Raw genomic sequence first — 12,229 nt, forward strand, 5'->3', positions numbered from 1 at the left:
TACTAGGGAATCCACTGACAGCCTCCCGAACTGTACCGTTGTCACTGGGAACCCTGTCATTTTCACACAAGAAGCTCTGTCTGAACAAGAAGAATTGACCTGGAGGCTTTTTAGGCAAAATCTTAACTCCATCCCTTCTATTACTACATCTAATTTAAGGCCTATGATAAGATGCTTAAGCAGCGCTGGAGACTGAACTTAGGCTGCAGATTAAGTCAACAAAACCTCTTTCTACTAAATGCATATCCAAAGTAAAGGGACCATCACTGAAGCCACCAGGAAGTTTTCTAGGAATGTTTTCCTGTGAGGGCGCCTGGAGGCCCAGTGGGTTGAGCATCCGACTCCTGATTTCAGTTTAGGTCGTGATCTTTTTTTTTTTTTTTTAAATTTTTATTTATTTATGATAGTCACACACACACACAGAGACAGAGAAAGAGAGAGAGAGAGAGAGAGAGAGAGAGGCAGAGACAGAAGCAGGCTCCATGCACCGGGAGCCCGACGTGGGATTCGATCCTGGGTCTCCAGGATCACGCCCTGGGCCAAAGGCAGGCGCCAAACCACTGCGCCACCCAGGGATCCCTAGGTCGTGATCTTAAGGTGTGGGGCTCTGCACTGAGGATGGAGCCTGCTCGAGGTTCTCTCTCCCTCTCCACTGCCTGCATTCTCTTGCTCTCAAGCTCTCTCTTAAAAAAAAATAAAGATAAAAAATGTTCTGTGGGAAGTTATTTGGTAAATTCGTTGCCATGGTAGATTTCAAGCATCTTTGGGCAAAGCGTGAGTACTCGGAAAATTGGATTAAAAGACTTTGGGTATGACTGCCTCTCAAGTGATACCTGTCTGAATTTTTTTCTTTTGTCCAGTCCCACAGCATTCCGTTCACAGATACGTGGATGCTACCTCAATGGCATAAGAAAACGAAGGAGCTTCCATTACCCAGCTTCTGGGAAACAAATCCATTCATCTAGGTCCTGGCCAATAGGCACCTCCACTTCCACCAAACATCCCCCCTCAACCTCTGAACCCTTTGCTGCCTCATCTCTCTGCTCACTTGTCTTGTGGCCTACCCTTACTGCACTAAGCTGCGCAGAAGTAGATGCAGACATGTTAGACATAAACCATGCCTTTTGCCAGCTGTAAAGACTAAGGAAAGCAGATACACCCTGGAAACAGTCGTACCACAGTGTGAGACATGAAGAGTCCAAAGGAATGATCCAGACTGTGAGGAGCCACACAAGCATAATCCTGAGAGCCTCCATCTTTTTAGGACTCCCCCTGTGTTCACAGGGTGCCATGCGGACTGCTGCCCATGCATCGGTTCACTTAAGCGTCCTGGCTGACCCGAACTAGTGGTTGTCATTCTCATAGAGGAGGGAACAGCCTGAGGGAAATAATTTACCCAAGTAAGTTGTGAGCAGAGATGCGAGCTCAAGCGTAATTCCAGAGCCCAAGCTCTTACTAAGCCTCTGAGAAATACACCTTCTTTGAAGCCTGAGGAATTCCAGACCTCAGCCTTGTGTTTTTCCATCGCATCTGGGCCAGATGAGGTCCTGTCCTCCACGCTTCCTCTCCCCACCAGCACCTGGTTCACTCCTAATCATTCAGCAGGTATTCAGTATTGACTCTGCTGGGCACTCAGATAGATGCTGAGCACAAGGGGACTGACAGGACGAACTTGCCCTTGTAGGATCTCAGTCTAACCAAGGAGAGCCCTGCACACAGCAATACAGTGAGGCCAGCACTCGTAATAAAACTCTATAATGTGAGAGTATACTAAGAGGAGCCGAGAGGAAGGTTATTCTGAGAATGTTCTAGATTTTTCCAGAATCTTGCAGGAAGACTAAGGAAGAGAAAGGGAAAAATACTTATGACAGAACAGCTTGTTGGGAAGCAAGGAGTTATGAAGAGGGAAGAGGCACAGCATTGGGGGAGGGAGTTGGGGTCAGAAAATCGAAGAAAGGGAGAAAATATGCAAATAGAAAGAACACCTCCCGGATCAGCAATGATTGGGTTCCTCTTGTTGCTCTGCCCCAAATTCTGTGACTTCGGGCAAGTCACCTCTTCTCACTAGGCTTTTGTTTCCCAATTTTTGAGGTGAAAGGTTAGCGTGTGTCGCTGGCATTCTGTGATTATGAAACAATGAGGCAGAAATACAGGGTGTGAGGAGTGGTTTGCAAGTCCAGAGGAGGGAGAGGCTTCTGCAAGAGACAGCAATGAGGGCAGCCCGGGTGGCTCAGCGGTTTAGCGCCGCCTTCAGCTCAGGGTGTGATCCTGGAGCCCCTGGATCGAGTCCCATGTCGGGCTCCCTGCGTGGGGAACCCTTTGCTGTGTCTCTGCCTCTCTCTGTGAGTCTCTCATGAATAAATAAATAAAATCTTAAAAAAAAAAACAAACAGCAATGGAATTGGGTCTTGGGGGATTTCAAAGGATTTCCACAGTCACAGGTGAGGAAAAGGAAATTTCCCTACTTTTTATAATGCTTAACATACCTCACAATTTAAAAAGAGAAAGAGAATTCAGTTTTCCCCACCAAAATGTTGAGCGACATCTGTTCTCAGGGCACCAACAGGTCTTTCTCCAGCTCTGAATTACACAGTCCCTGTTTTTAAGGAGTTCAAAGTCCAGCGTGAAAGGAAACCTCAGATCCACAAAAAGGGGCTTTAGGGTCTGGAAGTGTGGGTGATGTTCCCTATCTCCTCCTCTCCATTCCCCACACCGGAACTGTCTGGGTCACAGAGAGCATCCTCAGAGGAAATCCTGTTTTCCACTTCCTGGTCAGAAGCTGAACTCCAGGAAAAGGATGGATTTGGGAGAGCTCTGTGTCCTGCCTCTTCATGGGCCGTCTGGGGCCTGGAGGATGAGAGGGACTAATTAAAAACACAATAGAAAGGATGACGTCAGGTATTCAAGGGTATCAGAGCTGCAGGGCCCTCTGAAATCACTTGGGCCTCAGTGTACAAGTGAGGACATCAGGGCCAGAGAAGGGACTTGCCCAAGGTCACACAGCTTAGAAAGCACAGGGCTGGGACCACAATTCAGGACTCTACACCGTACTTATCATATGCCATGGTTTCTGGGTCAGTAAGTTAGGTATCAAGCAATAACCTAGGCCCTTCCTATTCTGCTTTCTACCATAAAGGAAAAAAAAAAAAAAAAAAACAATGTCTGCACACGTGCATGCACACACATCCCAGCCTTGGCTCTGCTCACATGGTTTCCTTCACCTCCAAACCCTCATGGGCTCAAAGCCCTGCGTGGATCCTTCACAACACAGCATAGAGCCTGCCCTGCCCCACATCCCCTCCCCAAACTGCCGGAAACCTTCCCAGAATCCTGCTGTGGAAGCGACATTTTTCTCCTTTGACTTTACATAACCCTCTGTCTGGTCCTCTTTTGTCCTTTTACAGATTGATTACAACCAACGTGCGTGTTGGTGATCCGTACCCGAGGCTGGGCACTCCTGGAGGTCAGGGACCACGTTTGATCTCCCGTCCAATGAAGAGTCACAGGGCAAGTTCTACCGAACGTCCCTGCCACATCTGGGGCCTTGTGCTAGACGCTGGAGAGCATGACAAAGGAAGAAAAGGCACTGCTCACTGCTGCTGTGAAAATGCACTTGGTCGTGCCCGGGCACACGTGTGCAGTGTCCAACTCATCTGTACCTATCCGAGCCCTGCTCAGAACCTCACTGGGCCCTCACAGGAACATGCAGTTTCACCTGCAAACATGCATAATTCTCAGTGAAGTAACGAGTCTAGTGAACACACCTGCTCTGTTCTAAGCCCTTTACATTTGTTAACTTACTCCTCACAACAAATGTTAAGAGGCAGATACTTTTATTATCCCCTCCGGTGATGCTAGAAATTAGGAACAGAGAGGTTAAGTCACTTTCCCCAAGGTCACACAGCCAATAGGAAGAACAAGGATTCAAATCCAGGCAGTCTGGCTCCAAGGCCATTGCTCTTGAGCATGATGTCAAGATTGTCCCTGAGAGGACATGGAGACTCAGTGGTAGAGGGGTGTGCCCAAGGTGACACGGGTGAAGTTAGAATTTGAACTCAGGCCCGTCTAGCTTCAGAGCCCATGTTATCCTTTCCTTCCTCTTTTTCTCCTCCCCCCTCCATAGCAGCAGGAGCCTGAAGTAGGCATGGTTTTGAGTTCCCTAGAGCCCATGTTCCTACCGTGATGATACAAGGTTGTAGACGCTGGTTGGAAGGGCAGCAGGTGGGGCAGCCCCAGTGGCTCAGCGGGGTGTGATCCTGAAGACCCAGGATCGAGTCCCACATCGGGCTCCCTGCATGGAGCCTGCTTCTCCCTCTGCCTGTGTCTCTGCCTCTCTTTCGCTCTCTCTGAATAAATAAATAAATCTTAAAAAAAAAAAAAAAGGAAGGTCAGCAGGTATGTGGGCCGTGGCTGTCACTCCCAAGGCGTGGCCTGCCCCAACCCCCCAGGATCACCCCAGAGAGGCGCTGCGCTCTCTCGAAGCCCCCTACCTGTGCTCTCCTCCCCGCCCGGCGCAGACTGCCTGTGCAGACCAGGGGCCAGGAGCCCCAACCCCAGGAAGGCCTGCGTTTCCTGGGCTGCCCCAGGAAGGGGCTACAACTCACAGCTTGCGCACCTGCAGAACCATTTCTCTCCCCCAGTGAGGGCCATGCAGGGTAAACTTGCACCTTCTCAGCGGCTGGTTTCTGGGGCCAGGGGCTGGCCAGTTGGGCTTCCTCTGCGCTCATGGCCCAGGTTCCTGCGGGGAGGTGTCCCTCTCCCTCGATTTCTTTCTCCAGTCCTGTTACTCTTCTTCCTTCAACATACGACTGTGGTGCTGCTATTCTGTCTCTGTGATATGCTGGGGCAATGACACGTCAGACCTGGTCCCTGTCTCTGAGGGGCTCCTTGGGGTACACAATCCCCCTGGCCTATGTGGTTGGCACCGTGTTGGAGGGATGCTGAAGGGACCCAGGAGGAAAAGCTGGAGGTGGGAAATTCTCTCCTGGAAGTCCCAGGACAGCCTTGGGACAGTCCTCAGCTCCCTCCATCTGCCTAGAGGAGATCTACTTGTGGTCACCTGCCCCCCACCCTCCTGCGTCCCTGTGCAGCTGGGCTCCAGTGCACAGTCCTGGGGAGCAAGACCATGGTGGGACTCAACTGGGAGAAGCAAAGTACCCAGACTTGTGCTGCCAAAGGCCTCAAATCATGTATATGATTCCATTTGGCTCCTTTCCATTCTCCTGAGCCTCATAGGCACAAGCCTCCACTCCTGGCAGGTGGCCCAGATGGGCTCTGAGTCCTCTCACATCCCCTGCAGCCCCCACAGGGCCCAGAATCACTGTTCTTTTTGTGATAAGCAGGGGCCATGCCCACTGTACGGATGAGGAAACTGAGTTCCAGAGAGGGTGGATGACTGCTCTCCCACCACAGCTTCTAGTTATAGAACGAGGAGGAGGCCCCATGTCTTAACCTAGCGCCGAGCATACTATCCAAGGGGATTATGTCCTACATGTCTCTGTCATCCCGGCACCGACGGTGTTGTCTGGCACAGACGAGACACTCAGCAAATGTGGAATGAAGGAATGAGTGAAGCTGGGTGGGCATGCATTGTGGAGAGACCTGGCCCACCATTCTTGCCTCATCGACCAAAAAGCTCTTTCATGAAACTTGAATGACAGTCACAGTGAGCTTCTCACTGTCCCCATAGGTACCTGTCCCTTCCCACCTCTGGGCCTTTGCACTTGCTATTGCACTTCCCCACATCCGCCCCGGGTACTCACAGTCCAAGAGAGATGACACCAGTTTTGTAAAGTCTAGTCTGACCCTTTCCAAGGAGAATAGCCACCACACACACACACACACACACACAGCATTTTGCATACTCCTCTCTAGCAGAGCCTGTATGTACGAAGCTGCACTGTGACCTTTGGCTTCTGTGTCTCTCTCAGCATCTTAGGCCTCAACACAGGGTATTGTCGGTATGGAGCAGAGCCTCAGAGTAAAAATTATAGCTTCTATTTATTAAACTGTGCTCGGCTCTGTGCGAAGCATTTTACGTATGTCTCACAGTGTTTCCAGCAACCCTGAGAGCCACATGTTACATTTACCCCCACTTTAGAGATGAGGAAACAGAGACGGGGAAAAGCATCGTCACTTGCTCAGGGCCACCAACTACTAAGTAGTTGAGGAGGACCTTGAGCCCCGCGTTCTCATCCGGCCATCAGGCTGTCCTGTGAGTGGGCTCGGGGCTGGACACACAGACTCCGGGCCACGCAGGGCCATGCAGGAGAGACGGCCTCCTGCCATAGCTTTCCCCCACGACTCACTTGTGTGACAGAGCCTGGTAGACTTCTGTGCGTCCCTAATGGCGTCTCTAAAAGATGCCCCCTTCCCTCCACCCCCTCTCCCTCTTCCCCCTGCTGCTGCCCCATCGCCCCATCGGGCTGGCACTCCAGCTCTGACTCCGTCAGGCCTGACTTGCCAGGAGGAGACAGTTTCTACGGGTACCTGTGGGGTGTGGAGTTCTCACCGGGAGCCTGAGCGGAAAGCCCGAAAGAGGAAGGAGGCCAAGATGAGAGCCAGATTAAAGACAGAGACAGAAAGAAGAGCAGACCCAGAGAGCGAGAGCTTGAGATAGAGACGGCAGGGTGAAAGAGATGATAAGAGATAAACAGGAGAGAGATCCTGTGGTCCCCTTGCCCCATCCCTATTAGGGACGGGGAAACAGGGTCAGAGGAAGTGACCCTACTTCCTGGCAGATGTGTCTGTCACTTTTGCAAACACCATCAATCCAGTTCCTCTCCTGTCCTCAGATGTCTCCTGCTGCTCTTGCGCCTGGCCCTACTTGGGTGGGGGGAGCTGTCAGGGAGGACCCTGGGGCAAGTAACTGAGGACCGGGAGTGGGGGGGTGGGAATCAGTGCAGAATCGAGCAGGGATGGCATCCTGGACAGGGTAAGACTGAAGCCAGGCCCCCAAAAATGTTTGTGATCAACTTTACTGGGGCATGGTTCATATACAATAAAATGCAGCCATTTGAAGCTTATGGATTTTTGACTTTCGACACATATATGTTCGTATCAGCAGCACCACGAATCAAGAAATAGAGTATTTTCATTCCCCAGAGGGTTCTCTCATGCCTCTCTGCTGTCATCTCTCCTCTGCCACCACCCCTGATCTGAACACTGTCCTATAGATTAGCTCGGGCTTTCCTAGGGTTCTCTGTAAATGGAATCATACACAAGTATACTCTTGTGCCCGTCCTCCTTCACTGAGCAGAATGGTATTTTGTTTTGTTTTGTTTTGTTTTTGAGCAGAATGTTTTTCAGATTATTTCATATTCTTGCGTGTATGGGTACTTGGGTTCCTTTTTATTGCTGAATAGTATTCTATTGCATGAATGTACCTCGATTGGTTTCTCCAGTCACTTGTGGATGGGCATTTGGATTGCTTCTGGTTTTCAGCTGTTATGAATAAAAGCTTCTATGAATATTGTGTCCTAGAGTTCCCGGGGAAATATGTTTTTTGATTCTCCCAAGTAAGTATATGGCTATAAATTGCATACTTATAAGGAACTGCCAAAGAGTTCTTCAAGGTGGTTGAGCCATGTTTGCCTTTTCCTTCAACGTATGAGAATTCCACTTGCTCCACACTCTCATCATTACTTGCTATTGTTGGTCTTTTTTTTTTTTTTTTTTAAGATTTTACTTATTTGAGAGAAAAAGCACACACATGAGAGAGAGCAGTGGGGAGGAGCAGAGGAAGAGAGAGAGAGGATATCTCTCTCTCTTTTTTTAAAGATTTTATTCATGAGAGACACAGAGAGAGAGGCAGAGACATAGGCATGGGGAGAAGCAGGCTCCCTGCAAGGAGCCTGATTCAGGCCCTGATCCCAGGACCCCAGGATCATGACCTGAGCCCAAGGCAGATGCTCAACCACTGAGCCATCCAGGTTGCCCTAGAGAGAAGATCTCAAGTAGACTTCACACAGAGTGTGGAGCCCGTCATGGGGCTCGATCTCACAACCCTGAGATCATGACCTGAAGTGAAATCAAGAGTCAGACACTTAACCTACTGAGCTACCTGGGTAGCCCTACTATCTTTTAAGTTTTAACCATTTTGGTTGGTGTGTCATGGGTATCTCATTGCAGTGTTAGTTGACATTTCCCTAATGTAAATTTGGACATCTTTGCATGAGATTTTTGGCTATTTGTTTTTATTTTTTACAGTCACAAGGGCTTTAAACTGGGACATATCACAGTGCTCTCCAGTGTGCATGAGTTTGAAGTAGTTCTCTCAAGGTAGCAACTACGTCATCACAGCTAGCAGGAATGAAAAGGACATGTGGGCGCTGACCAGCTGAGCGACCTTGGGTGAACTGAACCTGTTTCCTTATCCCCAAAGTTGGGGTCACGCTAGCAGCCTGGTGGGGTTATTGTAGAGGACATGGCAAAGGAGAGGCAGAAGCAGGGATGGTGCAGGTAAGCACAGCAGGTGCTCAGGACACAGAGGGTCTCTCCCCCAAGTATTTACCTGACCCAAGGGCCAGGGCCTCAGTGACCACCAGCAGCTATTTGCTAGCCATAGGGCTGGGGATGGCACACGTGCTCTGTCCTTTTCTGATAACTCTAGGAGCAAAACCACTGGTGGCACAGCTGTCTGGGCAAGTCTGCTTGTGAGGTCAGAGTGAAGGCGCTGGACATTCCATCGTTTGGGGAGCAGCTTTGTCTTCTGATTGTTCTGGTAAGAAGTGTGGGTCAGGGAAAGGGACATAGCTTCAAAGTAGGAAGCGCAGTGCTTTCTTTTTTTAAAAAATTTATTTATTTATTTATTTATTTATTTATTTATTTATTTATTTATTTATGATAGACAGAGGGGGGCGGGGCAGAGACACAGGCAGAGGGAGAAGCAGGCTCCACGCAGGGAGCCTGATGGGGGACTGGATCCCGAGACCCCAGGGTCACGCCCTGGGCCAAGGCGGTGCTAAACTGCTGAGCCACCCAGGGATCCCAGCGCAGTGCTTTCTTAACACATTCAATTATTTTATGGTGGCCTTTCCTGCCGATGACAGCTGTAAACCAGAGCCTGGTTCTTAGAGTTCGGGAAACATCAGAATCACCTGGATGTCGTGTTGAAAGGCAGACTTCTGGGTCTCGCTCCCAGGGTTTCTGATGTATCAGGCCTGTGGTAGGGCCTGGGAATTTGCTTTTGTAACAAGTTCCCAGGTGATGCTGATGGTCACTCCAAGCGTGGAATTAGAGTGACCCCCTTTCTGTCCCTGAGAGCTGTGACTCCGGCGCTGGGGATTGGCAGCACAGAGATGACTCCCCACTTTTCAGCTTGGAATTCTGTCTCTGGCCTGCTCGTTGGCAGGGTGAGGGTTCTTTCCGAGCCAGGGATGGAGACCAAACTGGAGACAATGGTCACAGGGAAGTGGAAGGGGAAACCATGACACCTCTTCAAGTTGGAGGGTTTTTTTAAATTTAATTTTTAAAAAAGATTTTTATTTATTTACTCATAAAGAGTAATTTATGAGTAAATAAATACAGAGAGAGGCAGAGACACAGGCAGAGGGAGAAGCAGGCTCCCTATGGGTGGGTGGGGGGGGAGCTGGATGTGGGACTGGATCCCAGGATCCCGGGATCAGGCTCTGAGCTGAAGGCAGACGCCCAACCACTGAGGCACCCAGGGGCCCCAAGTTGGAGTTTTAACCACTAAAAAGAATCCTGTGACGAGGACACTGTGATGCATAGACAATGACTGCCTCCCTTCTACCCACGAGGAAAGTGAAACACAGAGATTGAGCCATTTTCCTGGAGACACACAACGGACAAGTGGGGCAGCAGGGAGGGAACTCAGGCTGCCCTGGACGCAGCATCGCCCCAAGCCCGAGGGCCTGGGCCCGTCCTGCCTCCGGCGCTTACGCTTACAGCCGGGCGTTCTCCGCAAGGTTCCAGCCCCCCGTGCCCCAGCTGGCTACCTGTACCTACAAAGCGGGGGAACGGTAGCCCCTCCCTCACGGGTTGTTGCAAGAATTCACTGAATTAGTAGCTATGAGGTGCTTCGGACCCTACCTGGTCCACTGGGCCCCCACAGAAACGTACTGAAAGGAAGGCCCCGGGATCGAGCCCCGCGTGTCCCCGCGGAGGAGGCGCCGGGACGCAGGCGGGGCAGGTCGGCGCGCGCCCGGGACCGCGGGGCTGCTCTCCCCGGCTGCCCCCCGCGGCCCCGCGCTCGGGGCTTCCTGCGGCCCAGGCCCGGCCGCCGCGGAGGAGGGGCGGCATTTCCTGGCGGGGCGGCGGCCACGTCACCCGCTCCGGACGCCGGGCCGCGCTGCCCCCGGCACCAGATGCTATTTCGGGCGGCGCCCCGCTCCGTGCGCAGTTTCCGTTTTTCCACCGACCGTCGGAAACAGGGCAGGGGGGAGGGCGGAGACGTCACGAGCCCCGCTCCAGGCTGGGGGTGGGGACAGGTCCCGGACGGCGGCCAGGCCGTCACAGTCCGGAGCCTTGCGCCCCGGGGGATGCTGAGCGCCCCCTCCCCAACCTGCGCCGCGCCCGGGCCGCCCTGTGCCTCGGGCCCCACGGGCGTCCCTTCAGCCTGCTGGGGGCACCCTGCGCCCTAAGAGCACCCCACAGCCTGCAGGTGCCTCAGGCACCTCGACTCAGGGAATTCAAAACCAAATGCAGATCCCTCCCCAGGCCCCTTGGCCCCCAGGACCCCGTCTCCAGGAACGACGGCACCATCCATCCCGGCAGAGGAGAGACCCCAACCCGGAGGGTCCCTGGATTTCTCATTCTCCTGCATCCCCCGAACCATATTCTTCCAAACCCAGTTTTGTAGCCCAAATACGTGAGGGTTTCATCTGCCTGAGTCCACCCTCGGACTGGACCGGTGTGTGGTGTCAGAACCAGTCTCCTTCCCACCCCAGAGCACTCCTCCTCCACCTTGCAGCCAAAGAGCTTCCCAGAAATGCAAATCTGACCCTATATGGGACCTATGCCCACCCTTAAACCAAATAAACAAACGATTTCCCCTCCCCCAAATCCTTGCAATTGACCACAGGCTTGCTCCAACCATGCTGGACTCCCTTCTGTCCCTTGCATGACATCTAAGCCCTTCTGCTTCAGCCCTCGTCCCACACTGAAGGCTCTCATCGCTCACTCTTCTCCCTGCCCTCAGACCCCACTCTTCGATCTCAGCCCAGGCACCATTCCCTTGCTCCCTGGTGAGAATGGCCGGCACCTATTGGCAGGAGGAGCCCAGCACGGTGAGCTGACTTGCCCCAGCGTGGCGGCACCAGGCCTGGAACTCAGAATTACAGGACTCCCTGACTCCCCAGCCTTCGGTGAACTGATGCTGCCAGGCGAAGGCCATGGGGACCAGAGGAGGGAGAGAGGAAAGCCAACCCCATTGCAGGGAGGCTTCAGGGAGGAAGTGGCCAAAAGGTTAAGGCTTGAGAAATGATGTGAGAAGAGGAGGCCAGTAAGGCAGAGAAGGAGCTGCGGCAGCTGGGGCACAAGGGAGGGTTCCATCTGATAATAGAGAGTGAGGCAGGGCTGGAGCCATGGGGCTGAACAGACCCCAGAAGCCCCTCCTCGGGGTCCCTGCCCAAGGCGGGTGTGGCTGGGCCAAGGGACACCTTGTGGCAAGTCCAAGAATTAAACATTTTTTTTTTTTTTTTGCAGAACATGGATGGCCCTTCTCCCACGAAATTCTGTAGATTATCCGTATCCACAGGGCACCCTGGCTTCTACAAGAGAGCAGAAGGGAACAGAAGGAACAGCCCGCACTGAATTAGCTGTATCTTCACACACAGTCATCCCGATGGCAAGGAGGGGCCAGTACCCAGACTGTGACCCACTCTGGGCTCAGTCCTTGACTGGGGCAAATAGGGGCTTTTCCTTAGTTCTCGGGGCTCCAAACCAGAGCTGCTGGAAGGACCAAGCACCTGCTATGGTGGGTAGACTTGTGGACTGGGGACTGGATACTTGAGTTTGGGTCTCAGCCTTTCCTGGGGTCCCTGTGAGCTTTGGCCAAGTCACATCTCTCTGTGCCTTAATTTCCTTCTCTATAACAATAACCAGAATTCCCATGTGCGTGCATATGATGTCGTCCTTCTGGGCTGACTGAGGTTCCAGAGATTATTGTTCTCACTACAGCCTTAAAAAAAATTATTTATTTTAGAGAGAGAGAGCACGAGCGAGAGGGGCAGAGGGAGAGGGACTCTCAAACAGACTCCACTGTGAG

Source organism: Canis lupus, chromosome 15 (assembly GCF_011100685.1).
Source record: "Canis lupus familiaris isolate Mischka breed German Shepherd chromosome 15, alternate assembly UU_Cfam_GSD_1.0, whole genome shotgun sequence".
Lineage (NCBI taxonomy): Eukaryota > Metazoa > Chordata > Mammalia > Carnivora > Canidae > Canis > Canis lupus.